Source organism: Aulonocara sp. 'chitande type north' Nkhata Bay, linkage group LG4, assembly GCF_057382095.1.
Source record: "Aulonocara sp. 'chitande type north' Nkhata Bay isolate Kocher_YH1m ecotype deep benthic linkage group LG4, A_spYH_male_GT1.1, whole genome shotgun sequence".
NCBI lineage: Eukaryota > Metazoa > Chordata > Actinopteri > Cichliformes > Cichlidae > Aulonocara > Aulonocara sp. 'chitande type north' Nkhata Bay.
This window is the reverse complement of record NC_141347.1, coordinates 3666307-3682534: the sequence shown is the minus strand read 5'-3', so window position 1 is coordinate 3682534 and position 16228 is coordinate 3666307. Positions and strand designations below refer to the sequence as shown.

The 16228-nt window shown below is 41.0% G+C and overlaps 1 protein-coding gene across 1 annotated transcript in view; it reads right to left on the bottom strand.

Annotated features, from left to right (window-relative positions):
- Window positions 1–15993, bottom strand: part of LOC147331765 (uncharacterized) — a 52492-nt gene extending 36499 nt beyond the window's left edge. The window contains exon 1 of the mRNA XM_086287984.1: window positions 15949–15993. The gene's annotated coding sequence lies outside the window, so the exon portion shown is untranslated. The remainder of the gene's footprint in view (window positions 1–15948) is intronic.
- Window positions 15994–16228: the final 235 nt, after the last annotated feature.

Below are 16228 nucleotides of genomic sequence, written 5' to 3'. Positions count from 1 at the left end.
GTGACGGGGGGAGGTGGGACGCTCCTCCTAATTTCCCTTTCAGGTGGTCGACCACAGGTTTCACATATTTAGGTATCAGGGTGTCCGCAGACACAGCGGAGTTGTACAAGTTGAACTTCAAGCCGATTGTGGCCTCAATCAAGAATGACCTCAATAGGTGGTTTGACCTCCCCCTGTCTTGGACGGGTAGAATAAGTTTAATCAAGATGAATGTGCTACCCAGAATATTATACCCCATTCAAATGTTGCCTCTCAGGATCAACAGAAAAACATTCATAGAGATTGAGGGATGTCTTTCTAAATTCATATGGCGTGGGAAGAAATCTAGACTAAAGATACAGATTTTACAACTGCCCACGGATGAGGGGGGTCAGGCACTGCCTAACTTTTTATATTACTACTGGGCTTGCCATGCACAAATAATCTCAGGGTGGTTACATTCCTTCCTTCACCGGGGCGAACCATCGGTAGATGCCTGGTGCTGTGACCCTCTCTCACCTCTTAGTCTCTTATCCACTGACCTGGCGGACCTCCCTCTTGGTGTCAGAACTAATTCCGTCTTGATGCCCACTTTAAAGGTTTGGCGTAATATTACTGCCCACGTCGGAAGAAGAGGTTTCTCTAGTGCACTGCAGCCTCTAACTAGGAATAAAGCTTTCCCCCCGGGTATTGGCATTAATATATTTGATGATTGGTATTCTAAAGGTATAAGATTTATTTGTGATCTGTTCGAAAGGGGTAGTTTTATGGCCTTTAATCAAGTTCAAGTTAAGTATAATTTACCACAGAAACACTTCTTTGGATTCCTGCAAGTAAGGCATTATGTGAACTCCCTTAAATTTCCAGCCAATCAACCAGTTTTGAACCCTGTTGAAAGCTTTCTTCTCAAAGTTAACGAGGAAATGACTACAAAAAAGAAATTTATTTCTCTTTGTTATGGGAAATTGTTGTCTTTGAACTTTATAACCACTGATAAGGCCAGGGTTCGGTGGGAAACCGACCTCGAAGCTCAGGTTGGTGCGGAAGCATGGTCCAAAACTTTCAGATCTGCCATGAAATTGTTTCCCTGTAACAGACTAAAGGAAAGCCAGTACAGAATCTTACATAGACTACAGCGTACGCCGGAGTTCCTAAATAAAATTCACCCTCAGATTTCTGCTCTTTGTGTGAAGTGCAATACGGCTGTAGGGACCTATTACCACTGCATATGGCAATGTCCTTTAATTACTAGATTTTGGAAGAATATTGCTATAGAGCTTTGCTCTATTTTCCACCGAACGATCCCACTGAACCCTATGCTGTTCGTTCTGGGTCTATCTATAGAAGGGCTCTCTCTGTCTTCTGTACAGATGCTTTTGTTAAGTAAACTTTTACATTTGGCGAGGCGATGTGTACTGTTTCAATGGATTCAGAGACGGCCCCCTACTGTTACACAGTGGTACAGAGAACTGCTCAGGGTGCTGCCGATGGAGCGCCTCAGTGCCATCATAAAGGGCAATTGTAATGCATTCTGTAGCATATGGCAGCCTCTGCTTGATCACCTACCTCATGACCTTACTGTGCTATTACATAAAGGGGACTCGCAGTTTGTTTTTAAACACACTGATTAATGTCTGTGTTTCCCCCCCCCCCCCTTTTTTTTTTTTTTTTATTGTTTCCCTTGACTTCGAATGTAAAACGCTTTACATATTTTGTCCCAGGCGTGTGTACTGGTAACTCATATACCTGCATTTGCTTTGTTTTTTGTTTTTTTTTTGTGCTTGGCTGTGCTGACTTGTTGCTGTTCGTGTTGTTCTGACAAAATCAATAAATCATCGTTTCCAAAAAAAAAAAAAAAAAAAAAAAAAAAAAAAAAAAAAAAAAAAATCACACTTCATGCACAGCTAGCTCTCTCTCTATCTCTCTCTGTACTTCAAGAACAGTTTCCCGTCTCCAATCTCTGTTTTCTGAGTTATTCATTCACTTATTACCCACCAGTCTACCGTTGTTTACAGCGCTGTGGCTGCTGTCTTTTTCTTTTTGTCACTTAAATGACCTCGGACAAGAAAGCCTGTTTTTTCTGTTGTTCAATACTGAAGAAATTTAAACTTTATATGCAGAACATTGTAGAATATTTTTAAGGTTATCTGCTATAAAAAGCCAGACCAGGAAAATCTCCTTCATGTTTTTCTGTGTTTTATTCTCAGTTACTTTCACACAAAGGCATCTGCTGTGATGTTCACAATTCTGATAAAGTCAGTACTGATAAATGATCAGAATTATAATATTTCTGACTGTCTGAGGCTAAGTTGAATCGAATCGGGACTTTGAAAACCGGAATCGAATGGATTATAGAGATCAGTGATGATACCCAGCCCTAGTGAGCAGCCTAGGCACGACAGAAGTGGATGTAGCTGTAATAGGAAAAGAACTATTGCTAACTTTTCTGTTAAGGCCTGATCCTTCTGAAATTCATAGCCAGTGCTCTGACACGGTGTCATCAATCTTTGAATGCTGAAAAAGCACAGTGTATCCAGAAAAACACATATTATATCAATTATAAAATTTGTGTGCGCCTAACTTTTGTACCGGTACGCCTAACTTTAAAAAGTTAGGCGTACCGGTACGCCCATGGCAAAAAGTTAGTCTAGAGCCCTGCTTAATATAGCGCAAATGTGGCCATCTATCGAGATCTTCCTGTCGAGGAATATTACATTGATGAACAGGCATGCTTTTCTGAGTAAATAAGTCAGGCAAGTCACAGTAGTGATCTAAATCCAAACCAGCTACTTCAAAATCTGAAACAACATAACTACTGACCATTTTCTCCTGACCCATTGTCCGCAAAAGAATGCCAGTTTTCCTTCCTGAAAGATTCAGCCTATTCATGAGCCCTTCAGTACAAAATGAAGCTGGGCTCCCAGGATCTAGGAAAGCATAGGTTATCAGTGACTGATTACCTTTCTTGGCCTTCACTCTAACGGGTATTATGGACAGAGCACTATTTTACTCACTGGCCCCAGTAACACCACTGCTTTGCACAGCACATGAAGGACCTTCATCTGGTGGTTCTCCCCCTCCTATAGTTTGCACTGCAACACTTTCCCTCCGCTTGGAGTGAATATGTAAGAGTGTGGGGTGTTTCTGTTTACAGACTTTACACAAGAGACGTTTCCTACAGTCCTTGCTTCTGTGCCCAATGCGCAGACAACCATAACACACGCCATTCTCTTTCAAAAAAGATAATCTTTCAAAGTGCAACTTTCTTTCAAATGAAGGACACAAATCCAACATATGCCCTGCTCCACAAAACAAGCAAACCTTGGTCACAACTGAACCACTCTCTCGCCTCAATCTTCCCTTCCACCTTGGCCACTGTAGTAGCAAAACTACTCCGCTTAGCCTTAGGGTAAAACTGAGACTTACCATTCCTCGCCTCTTTTCTGGTGGCTGTCGGAGGATCATGTATATCTCCAAACAATGGGTCACTTGCGATCTTAACTTGCCTTTCAACAAACTCAACATCGCTAAAAACCACTTTACGTTGAAACCTCTCCTGCAGATCGCAGACAACATTCCTCCATTTATCCCTGAGCTTATAGGGTAACTTTTTTTTTTTTTATAACTGCTTGCATATTAGCAGAGACATCCAACTCATGCAAGGACTCAACATCTCCCATTGCATTACAACATTGCCTTAATAAAAACCCATATTCCTGCAAAGCCTTCACATCATCAGATTTTATAGGTGGCCATTTACTGACCCTTTCAATGTAGGCAGCAGCAATTTTCAGCGAATTGCCAAAGTTCTCTTGGAGCAAAGATTTAGCTTTAGCATATCCATACTCAACAGGCATATACTGACAGCTTCGGACCATTTCTCTGGGATGGCCTCTAGTGTATTGCACGAGAAAATATAAACAAATCTTAGCACTGTGAGCTTGACTCTCCACCATGTGCTCAAAAGCTCTCATAAATGTTTGATATTGCAAAGGATCGCCATCAAATAACTGAATGTCACGACTTGGTAGCAAAAACAGAGACTGCTGCTCAGCCAGTAAAGTTGTCATTTCATTTTGTTTCTTCAAAACTGACTAGATGATCATAACCCTCACCACCTTGCACTGTATGTGTAAGAGGTTTCGATTGTGCGTGAGACTGCGACATCATCCGAGTAGTCGAAACTGCACCTGGAAATACTTGATATAACTTCGTCTCCGACTGTTCCAACGAAACAACCTTAGGCTGAGAAGTATTTTTAACCTCGGGCCTCACATCCAATACATGTGCTTGATGATCACTTGCATCGACACCCTGATATGGTTGCTCTGGTAACACAGGCTTGAACGTCGGAGCATTGGGATTTAAAAACGACTAAACGCCCCTGCTCTCGTTCTAAATACGAATTCATTCCATCAGATTTACCATTAACAGCACTTGAGACTCGGGACATTTCAGAAGCTTTTAAAACATTCACCTCTGCTGCTGAGGCTGCTATTTCAGTTTCTAAGTCAAGCAGCTCCTTTCTTTTCTTAGGCTGTGTTTCTTGTTCTTCCAAAGCATGCTTTTCTTTCAACAACCTCTGTCGAACAAGAAGGGCAGCCATGTCAGCCTCTGCCGTTATGTGTGCTGACAAGGCAGATGAAACCATTGAGCCACTGAGTGATGATTTACTTTTCCTACAACTTCTGCTTGCAACATTAGAGACGCTATCACTTGGATTAACATCATCTATCGCAGCACCTTTACCAACATTCCCGGCGTGCCTAGAAGCACCAGAACCATTTCCAGCAGGTAATACATCAGAAGACTCAACACCAGGTGGATTTAAATGTGGCAAATCAAGCTCAGACACCTGATTTCTACTCTTCAGGTTTCCCTTTGCATCATGAAGCAATTTCTTTATCTCTTCCATAAACTCAGTATTATGTGCTTGCACACTTATAAACCAAGCAGTTTGTTTTTCTTGCTCCTCTTGAGGAAGCAAAGGAAGCAAGGTTTCATGCAGACGAGTTGCCTCATTAAGCAACACAGACAAATTCTCTAACTGAGCCTGAACAGTGGAAACATTATCTTCAGATTGCTTTAATTCTTTAACCTTTATGACCTTTTTAATTTTATTAATCTTAGTGTGACGTTCTGTTTGAAGCTGTCTTTTCTTTCCATCTGCATCACCACATTGTATTAATTGGCGTGTCTCCATTTTTTTCAAAACATTACAAAATCCAAACACTAAACTGCAACTATGCCACACATATTGATTCCAACACATCAACTTGATGACATTCCCTTCAATAAACCTTGGACACACACAATTAACAGGAGCAATATCCCCCACTATCTGCCTATTAAACCTAACTCAACCTAGTCTTCCGTACATACTAGCGGTGGGTATTTATGTACCTCCATACTGTCAGCTGTGAGGAAGACAAACTGTCTTAAACACAAACTGCGGCGGTACTCCCAAGCCAATGGCTTCAGCCGCCTGATGCACAATACCTAGAAAGCAAATCAGTACAACGCCTAGTGCAGCTGTACTGCTGAAACCTAACGGGAATAAGACTCCTGAAAGAAATCTGTTGTGTGTAGCCAAAGGCTTCGTCTAAAAGCTGCATGGACAAAGGCAACAGCAAACTATAAAACTCATCTATATATAAATAATCCAATAAAACCTACAAACTTTTCTGTTGACAATTTGTTGCGGCTCCTCCAACCAATGGCCGCGGCAGGCTAAACATGAGGACACAGATGACGCACAACAATAAATGCATAAAATACACTTCTGTATCATTTGCTCCTTTTATTCCACATGCAACTGTCCAATATATAAATCAGCACATGGGATTAACTATTAAACAAATGCACAGATTGCACAAACAAATAACTGCAACTCACCAATAACTGCACTAATTACAATGCCAACACACAGTTTGGCCTATGGCATCAATTAGTGCACAAATATACATAAACTAGTGATGGCCCGCTTGAAGCTGACGCTCCGGAGCGTGTGTCGAAAAAAAACAACACACTGGTTCAGAAGCACTGTGTCGAGGCTTGCTTCGTTTGGCAAAAGTCACGTGACCAGTGACGTCCGAAGCTTCATTACGCACGTAACTGCTTCGGTACCTGATTCAAACAGATATAAGGAAGTGAATCATCCACGGGATTCGTGGAGTGTGTTGATGGTGACAGATAGCGACGAGGTGATCATTCTACTGACAGATATGGAGCCAGCGAGGAAGAGAGGACGTTCTGGCGTGTGGAAATATTTTGAGTTGATTTTGCTCAATTCATTTTATCTGCCGAAGTGAAAAACTTGAAATGTCCAAAATCATGTTTTCATAATGTAAATATCATTACAGCATATGACTTTAGGAACACTTCCATGTGAATTAAAGCTGATGAAGACTACAAAAATGTATTTGACACTATACGTACATGACATTGCTACAGTTTAGAAAATCATTTTGTTTATTGTTTTTAGGTGATAGTCTGCAGGACCCAGGAATACCTGCATATCTACCAACTTGCAGTGTAGTTCCTGCACTCCACAGCCTCTTCTGTTCCATGCAAGTGGATTTTCTCCAGGGCAGGAGAAACTATTTCTAAGAAAAGAAACAGACTCAGCCAGCGCACAGTAACACTAATCCTCTTGTTAACTGTAAATAACAAAAGGGCTACCTTACATTGATCATGTTTTTACTTTGCAAGTTCTTGATTAGGGGTGGGTTTTGATTATCGCTTTTCTGATTACAATCCATGCTAAATTGAATAAAGTGATATTGATTCATTAAAATCCCGTGTCGATTTGTAAATTAACGTTATCATGCCTGAAACGCCAGCATCTCAGGTTAAACCTCACAACATGTCGTCAAACACCATGCAGCTAAAACAGTAACTGGGAGCAGGTTTACGGATTCTGCATACAAACGTGAACACAGAGCGCGGACCCGACGCGTCAGAGTCAGATTTTGATGCGTCGTCGGGTCCGCGCTGTGTTTGCCTCTTTTTTTCCCCGCTGGCTTCTGCAGCTGCAGGTTTCATAACTCTCTGTTTACATCTCTAATTAAGTCTCACATGTGTCAGCTTTCTTTTAATAGATACGAAATTATGGATATATACTGTTAAATGATCAGACTTGTAATATTTCTGACTGAGGCAAAACTTTCCAGATTCCAATCAAATTGAATCGGATCCTGTATCGAATCAAAATGATTCTACAAATCAGTGACGATGCAGCCGTACTCAGCTCCCTAAGCATTTTCCCTTTCCAGTTCACAATCAATCCCACCCCTAGGTCAAAAATATGTATAGGAAAATTGGCCTAATCTAATATTTTGTATGAACCTGTCCAGCTGTCCAGTGATTAAACGACAAGTAGATGGAGGCAGGACTTCACAGCAGGGGCATACTCCATAATGTGCTGTGCATTCTCATATGTATATTATATATATTGCTCACTTATTGTATTTACCAACATCAAGGAGTTATGAGCAGAGAAAGGCCACCATAGTGCATGTTTAAATAGGGAAAGTTTATTGATCAAAATGTATTACGCAAATACGCATTACATTTTTTTCAGCCCCCCAATCGAGAAAACAAAACCAATTACATGTTCAAAGCAACGGAACGGTGGCCCAATATCAGAGAGAACTCCACTCTTGAGTGAGCAGTGATAATTGAGCAGTCCGTTTTATTTTGCAGATTCAAGCTGCTCTTCAAAATTTTCACCACCAGATGTCACCGGAGAGGACTGTGTTGAAAAGCTTCGAGTAATGAACCGTTTTTCAATACAAGCTTCAGTGCTTCGGAAAGCTTCATTTGGCCATCACTAACATAAACCATCAAGTTCCAGTCAAAATACATCAAAATCATTCAAGCTGCAGTCAACAGAAAGTTTTGCCTCATGCTCATCCTACCTTTCTGCTCATCAACATCAGGTGCGGTGAACAGGTGAGTGCAACCAGATTTATCATCTACCACACCCATGAGACACGCCCCACACCCGTGCACCAATACAGTGAGTCCATTTAAACCAACCCACTTAGTCAAAAAGGAACAACTCATATGGCTCCTACATGTAGTCTGCAATAGGCAAACATCTACTATCCCAGGTTTCTTTATGTTTTGCACTTTTACAGATTATATAATATAACATCTTGGTTTAAATCAATTCCTACGAGTTTGTTAAGTTAACATGTTCTTTATTTCAACTGTTAATTTTTATTGTTTAAAGTTACCTTACCTACCTGTCTTACAGAAACAAAAGGAGGAAATGTTGTTTTACTTCCTGCTTTATACCTTCTGGGTTAATCTGAGATCACAGGAAGAGACCAAGTAGTTTACATTGAGTAGGCTAACCACGTTATCAAATTAATGCATTTAAGGTGAACTAGCAAACACCGTCGTAGTTACATGCGGCTGTCTTCTTGTTTGATGGCAGATACTCCCTTCTCCCTGGACAAAAAGGCTAAAATGACCAAAGAAAAAGTGGAAAACAGCTAAACGTGAGAGGTTTTTGGATAAAGTTGGTGTTTATTTTTTTTCAATGATTAAGCACTGCTTCCAGCCAAGAGTGATACCATATATGCCCCATAGCTGCAGAAAAGGCTAACATTGTTATCTTTTTACAAAAAACAGCTAAACATGAGAGGTTTTAGGACAAAGTTTGTGTTCTTGATTCTTTAAGCACCGATTCGAGCACCGTTTAAGCACCAGCACCGTTTCAAAAGTACCGGTATGGGATAAAACCTAAACGATACCCATCCCTAATGATGGTAACAATCTCCAACCTCCTCTGAGCCTTCCTTCAAAACACCGAGCAATGCACAGCTTCTCAGACGTAAAGACTGGCAGAATCTCATCATCTGCAGTACATCTAATCGAAACACTCAGCCAAAAGTCTGAAAATTAGTTGATCCTGTAATGGATATTAGTGCATGGGCTCAGCACCACACTTTGAGAGATCACTATCTGTGAACTCTGTTCACTGTGTGATCCGCATCTGCATTGAGGATGTTTGAAACACTGTCATTTTCTCTGAGCCAAAGCTCATTTAAAATAAAAAATCTAAATTTTAAATTTCTTTCAACTTCAAAACATGTTGATGATGTAATTTAGCCATTTAAATCAGCTGTGTTCAAGATATATCTAAAACCCTGCAGGACCCCAGCCTTGAGGCCTGGAGCTTCCCAACCCTGTTTTAAAGTAACATCTGCTCCCATCCAGATGACGCCTCTTGAATATAGCACAAAAATAGCAAGACGATGCTAAAACACACGCACTGCATCTATTACAGTAGAAGTAGAAGAAAACAGTAGAAGAAAAGCCTGCCTGCCATGCACACCTTTTAACAAGTCACACATTTAAGGTGTGATGAAACAAAAAAAAAAGGAAAAAGCAGACCCGGACTGCTGAGCAGATAGAGTCCTCCAGGATAGCATTCCTCTCAAGCATCTGCCTGCTATGTTCCCAGACTGTAGTTACAGGAAGAGCTGATGTTATAGTGTGGTAAACTTGACACTATCCAGATGGTTTTGAGACATGCTCTAGTTATCAACATTATTATTAAACAACAACATGTCTGTTGTGTAAATCAGATCAGTAACAGGCAAAGATTAGTCGCAATTTTGGTTCCGATCATCACATAAACTTTTGTTCCTAAACAAGCAACAGGTCAGCTGAAGAATCCTTATTGTTACCTAGAAATGTACCTGGGACAGAATTTTTAAATCAAACTTTTGTTTCACAATTGTTGCGCTTTGTTTTGAAATCTTACTTGGTAAAAGGTTAAAATGAAGCATGAATGCTGGTGACCAAGTTCGCCACGTATGTAGCTCACGCCGAAGGCAATAGTCATGCACAGTGGCGGTCCTAGCCTGTTTGGCGCCCTGGGTGAACACTCCATCTGACATCCCCCCCCCACACACACACACACGCACACAAAGACACACACACACGGACACACATACATAAAACATATTAAGGGTTGTACATTAACATAAAACTGTTGTCGGGACCACACTGAATTTCACCAGAGAAGCACACACACATGTGAAGAGAGAGAGAGAGTATGCATTGTATGCAAACAGCTACCAAACAGCCATCATAATTCGTCATACAATGAGAACAGGACAAATCAACAACTGACAATGACTAATTAATATTAAACTGTGTATCATAATGTATTGTTTGGAGTTTAGTCTGTTACTGTTGCTATTTTTTCCATTTCTTCTTGGAGCAACTGTAACTCACATAATTTCCTTAGGGATTAATAAAGTATTCTGATTCTCATTGTTTCAGGATGACCTGCCATTATCCAACGACACATCTGCTTACCTGTATCTGTTGCTCGTTTCTCCTCCTCTTCTTTTCTCTTTTTTCTAAACTGAGCACCTGATGGCTTTGAACTTTTCTTTCCTACACCTTAGTTCACAGATTCGCTTTGTCTTTATTTCTGGGATTTCGCTCAACCCAGGATTCAAATCATGCAAGGGCGTAGATTTGGCATGGACCACCAATATTCAGCGATTATTGAATTGTCCCCACCAATAATTTGATCTCTTCGAGTAAAGAAAAACAAACCCAATAGAAAGAAAAAAAAACGATCTGTCGACATCTCATTCACCCAGCGGTGCAGAAAGAGTTCAATTACGTTCTCTACTGGAGTCCTACGTCATGTGACAAATATGGCCAATGTGATTGGCTGTGCCTTTCAGGGAGCTCTGCAGCAAACCTGCGCTGCCAGGAGGAGAGGAGGACGGCAGCAAAAAGGAAGAACCTGGATATAAGAAAGTATTTTTCAAAGAAACCTGTAAGTCACTTAAAGCCAAGTTCACTCATAAAATGTGTCATAATAACGTTACAGGCTATGCTAGGCTTTGGCCCACATCAGTCTAAAACTGTATGTAACCATGAATAACGTGTTTTGGAAACTAACTGCACAACAGGCGGCACTATTAGTTCTCTCAGTCTCAGAGCAGCGTTTCTCATTTTGATTGAAACTGTCAGAGAAAACTGCAGCCTCGAGCAGCCAGGATATTAGTTTACAGAGGCTGTTAAAATGATATGTCTAACGTTAAAATGTTGGTGACACAATAATTTCATCCTAATGGTGCTGACATATTCATAGGGTTAATTTTTGAGACAAAATGTCATGAGATAGTCATGATTTTGCAAATATTCCAACCAACACAAAGCTCAGAGAGTAATGGTGACACAGGTGAAATGATGACTTGATGGTTCATGACTGTATTTGAAGCACATGTGTGACTGCATGTATGTGGAGTGTCTCACTGTTATTCATCAGGTGACAGAGGCAGCTCTGCCATGTTGTAGCTCGGACAGAGGTGGAGAGGCGAGCTCACAGGTGACTGACTGATGATTTGGTGCTGTAGATTAACTAGTATTTATTATCATGACAATTGTTAGGCTGCTGATGTAAATTGATTCATTAGTGTATGTTTGACAAAGAATCTGAATTGACATGTCTCACTTTTTATATGGCACGAATCCATGTGTTATTTTGTCAGATGACAATATGTCCTAGTGCAGTCAGAGGGGAGGAGCCAGGGCCAAAGCTGAGGCACATCAAGCACAGAATAATACTTTTAATCTGAGGATAAAACGCAGGTACTGAGGCTGTAAGAAGCTTCAGTGCTCTCAGAAGACTAAAAAGATGGGTAAGGTTAACAATGACTCGAATGAGATTAAACAATGCTGCTGTGTGTCCACCAGGAGAGGCTGGACAGTATAGATGTAAAACCAATATGCCAGCAGTTTATCTCAGTTAACGAGAGGAGCAGGCATGTGTTTGGCTGCTTCACATAGTGGACATTGAGTTGTTGTGTGGGACACCAGTAGTCCATGTCTGTTGCTGTAACAGTAGTTCATGTTTAGAATAAAACATCCCAGCTCACTGAGTTAATCGGGGCAGTAGTGCCTAAAATGTTGCATAATTTTGCTGAGAGATCTTTTACTTTGTGGTCATCTGAGATGAGTAGTTTTATGGACAAAACCCAGCAGGTCATTCAGTCTTCCCTTAGTGCTAATAAGAGATGTTGGTGTAACTGAAGTAATGTTGTTAAGTCCTTAAAGTCATATTATTTTATTGTCATGACTGTATTTGAAGCTATTTTTATACCTGATTTATATGGAATATGGCTGAAGTGAACTAAAGCCTAAAATAGTCATTTGTTTAATAGTAATTTAACATTATATAATTCACATATAAAACTATGAATTGTGATTTTAAATGGTTTAAAAGCATGTAGAATAACATATGTACCAAGTATATTTCTCCTCTTTTTATTAAGAAGCAAAAACAAAAAGGAAAAAAGAAACAGGGCAGGGTTCGGTGGTTGAATCATCCGTCCCCACCAATGCCAAAACCAAATCTATGCCCTTGAAATCATGAATACATAATGGGCTTGGATTGACAATATTAGGAATGAAATGCGCTCTATTTGGAAGCAGTCGGCCCCGCCCCTTTCGACGGGTTGTGTGTGTGTGAGACTTTAAATCATCAAACTGTAAATTATAAATTTTAAATTGTTATTGATCCCTTTACCCCGAGTCCTAAAGTGTATATTTGTTTTCTTACTCTTCTTATATTTATTGTTTGTTTACTTGCACTGCTGTAACTGGAGCGTCGTCTCGTCTCTGGACTGTATGGAGCGGAGATGACAATAAAGTTTACTTTGACTTCAGCAGCGAGCATGCGCACCGAGGGCTCTCACGCTCACTTTTCGCACGCAGAATTTCGAAAAAACATCGGTGCAAATTATAAGTCTGTATCATGATGTCTGGTGTTTTCGTGTTTGTTGGTTATTAGATGCTGCTCCAGCCAGAGACTCCCCCGCCGACCCGCCCTCTCCTCCCTGTGCCGCAAGCAGCAGGCGCACCTCGCAAACGGAGGGCCAGTGGCGTGTCTAGAAAATTTTTGGTGGGGGGGCCAGGTAGGGGCACAGATTTGGAGAAGGGTGGCAGATTTAATTGGCAGATAATGTTTTAAAAAAAAATTCTACCAACCCTTAACCATAATTCAATAATCCTATAAACCTAATAACCAAATGCACTTTTAACTCTTATTAGAATGAGATTTTAACCACTACGGTGCAAAGTTTTTAGATACTGCATTGATAAAGTACAAGAGATACAATCAGTGCTTTGTCAGTGTTTACTCAGCAGTCAAGGACAGCAATATTTGCATAGTATTTTTACTGACATATAGTGCACATATGTTTTGGGCAAAAACATTTTTGAAAATTAAAATACGAACATTTGTAACAAACAATTGACAAATTAGCCAATGCAAAACTTTATCTGCCTGTTAAAAAAAGAAGATAATCTTCTCACAAACTGGTGTTTGATTGTGAAACAGGAAAAAAGTGGGGAAACAACTGAAAAGACTAACATTTGAATGAAACCTGAAAGCAAGTAAATACTTTCTATGCTGCCTTATCGTAAACTTTGGTAATATTGATAAAGAACAACACTGGCTGATGATAAAATACAGTCAGCTGGCATGGTGACACTGCCAGTATTAACCTGCAGGGCTGGACTGGGACAAAAAAATTGGGCATTTTTACTACAGACCGACCCACCAGGTAGTAAAGCCATAAAGACTTTGACTGAAAACAAACCCTGTTGTGACAGTGATGTACAGTCTTGTTGGTATATGTATGATTTCTATACATTTTACGTCAGATAAAAACTTTGGTTGTAAGATTTAGATAATTATTTAATAAAAACTAGGTATTTTAAATGAGAATAAGAAAGAAAAGTATTTCTTTGTGCCCACCTTTCCCTGTTAATGCCCTACCTGGCCCCCTGGCAAAACTTTGCTAGACCCGCCCCTGCACAGTTACCAGCTGTCAGCTACATAAAAAAGGATCCTGGTGTTATTTATCTCTCAGAAACAGTTCATAACTTCCCTTCAACTCATTCATGTCACCTAAAAGGTAAACCTGTTTCTCCATCACCTGTTCAGCTCTGATGGTTCAGGAAGGACATCTCCTGGTTTCATCTTCATGTTTCCCTCTCACCACATCTCCAAACAGACATCATGACCAGCAGCTTTACAGCTGTGGCTCCAGCAAACATCAGCTGATACTAGAAATTAATATTAAATACATTCTAACAACAGCCGATCAAGCTTAAACGTGCTGCTGTTGTTTAGCGCAACATCTGCTGGTTTCCTCTTTCTGGCGCAAAGTGGGCGATAAACAAGAGAGAAAAGCCGATCAGCTGATCATTGATCAGTTTCATGATTGAAGTAGCAACAGGAGAGGCAGGGGAGAGAATGAGAGAAGAGGCAGCTGTGCAGCATAACGACAGAATAAATCCAGCTTTGTGTCTTTTTTCCATTCTAGCTAAAGTCCGGGACAAACTGCGTCTCTTCTCAGCTCAATACGAAACGTGTAATATTTTCTCTGAATGAGGGACCATTCCATTTTTTTAAGGAGCCGTTGGCAACTCTACTAACCTTATGAATAAAATAAAGTTCACTATCAGTAACATCATAGCATCCACCCAGCTGTATAAAAACTCCAAGCTGGCTAGAACGCAGTATGAGTTATTGCAACTGACGGTAAAAAGTCAGCACAACGAAAATAAACTCCACCTAAACTTGGATTATATCTGACCCAGATAGACTGCAGGTCATAACTTCTTACCTGAAGTTCAGTTCACCTGACACTCGGACTGGTGGCTGCTTCGGGTCTCTCCTCCTGCCTCCCCTTCCCTCATCCACCTGTTGCCTCTGTGGAAGCCCCGTCATAGCCACCACCAAACAACGGAGTTATTTCTACACATCGACCTGCATCTGGCCAATCCACCACCTCTCATTGTTCATGCCATTACAAAAAAAATAAAAAATAAGTCACTGGGGATATGCCCGGTATGCCCGATGGCCAGTCCAGCTATGTTAACCTGCAACCAAATCTGCAGCTCCATACAGCAATGTTACGACTTAGATTATATCTTATAACGCATAACTCTTATGTTAGCTGCCCTCAGTAGCATACTGTCTGAAATATTCCACAGCTGCAATAATTCTTTAAGTGTTATTTTTTTCCTTGGTATTCTAATTTCACCGAAGTTTACTAAACTCAACAAACTTAATATTACTTACCGGGACATTTATTCTGTCCTCATTTTCTTTCACCGAAAAATTGTTTCCTGCAGTGCAATCTTTCGCGCTTGGCTCTCCTACCTTTGCTAACGTGATGCGCATAGCGCAGAAGCGATGCTGCATTCACTTACACTCGGATATCTGAGCGTCACCGTGAAAACATAATCGGACATTTGATATTTGATTGAATTTTATTGTTTTGCCTTTGGGGTGGCACCTGGGGTGGCCAGTCTGGTTTGGGGGGTGGCCTGTGCCCCCCCAGGCCACCCCGCTGGACACGCCATTGCGGAGGGCGCCCTTACTCCCGACAAAAGGGCGATAGAAAACCGATCCTAAAATGCGCTGGCCCTCCACCACGATGCACCCCTGGGCCACCGCCCGTATCAAAAACCGCTACTGGTCACGCAGGCATGATACCCACGAATCCGCTCTTTGTACGTGTTTCTATCGTTAACGGTGAACGGCGACGGGATTAAAACACTCTGAAGTCGGATGATTGTTTCTGATTTACCCCCTCGGATGTGTGCGTGTATCGACAGATCGATAACAGCTGACCTAGAACTCAAGCATGTTCTTTATTCTGAAAACGCGCTCTGCTCACGGCGCACACATTATATGCCTGAACCAACTTTGCACAAATTTCACATTATTTTCGCTCGTCACACTGCGCACAAGATACTTTGACAGGCGTCACAGCGCTACTGCTCAGCCACATGTCTATGTCCAGTTAACTGAACACGCGCAACACCGATTTCGCAGAAAAGCTAAAGATGACCCAATTTCAGCGACACACACTGAACACACAGTTAGAATGAAGAATGCTCTTTGCTGCCTACCTTGGAGAGATGCTGATTCGTTCTGGCATCTTTACTTTCACTTTCAGCTTTTGTAGTGTTGCACGTCGTCATCGCCGGAGTTTCCAGACTATTGCCCGGGGCCTATTTAAATTGAATTATTATGAATTATTTTTGTCACAAAAGCAGAGGCGGAGCCAGACATTTGAAAGGGTAGTATGCATGTGGGATTTTCTTTTGGGGGGGGGGGGGGGGGGTTATAAATGACTGAAAGATTAATTGGCTCTGTTTTGAGTTTTGTTTAAAAAAATGGCTTCATATA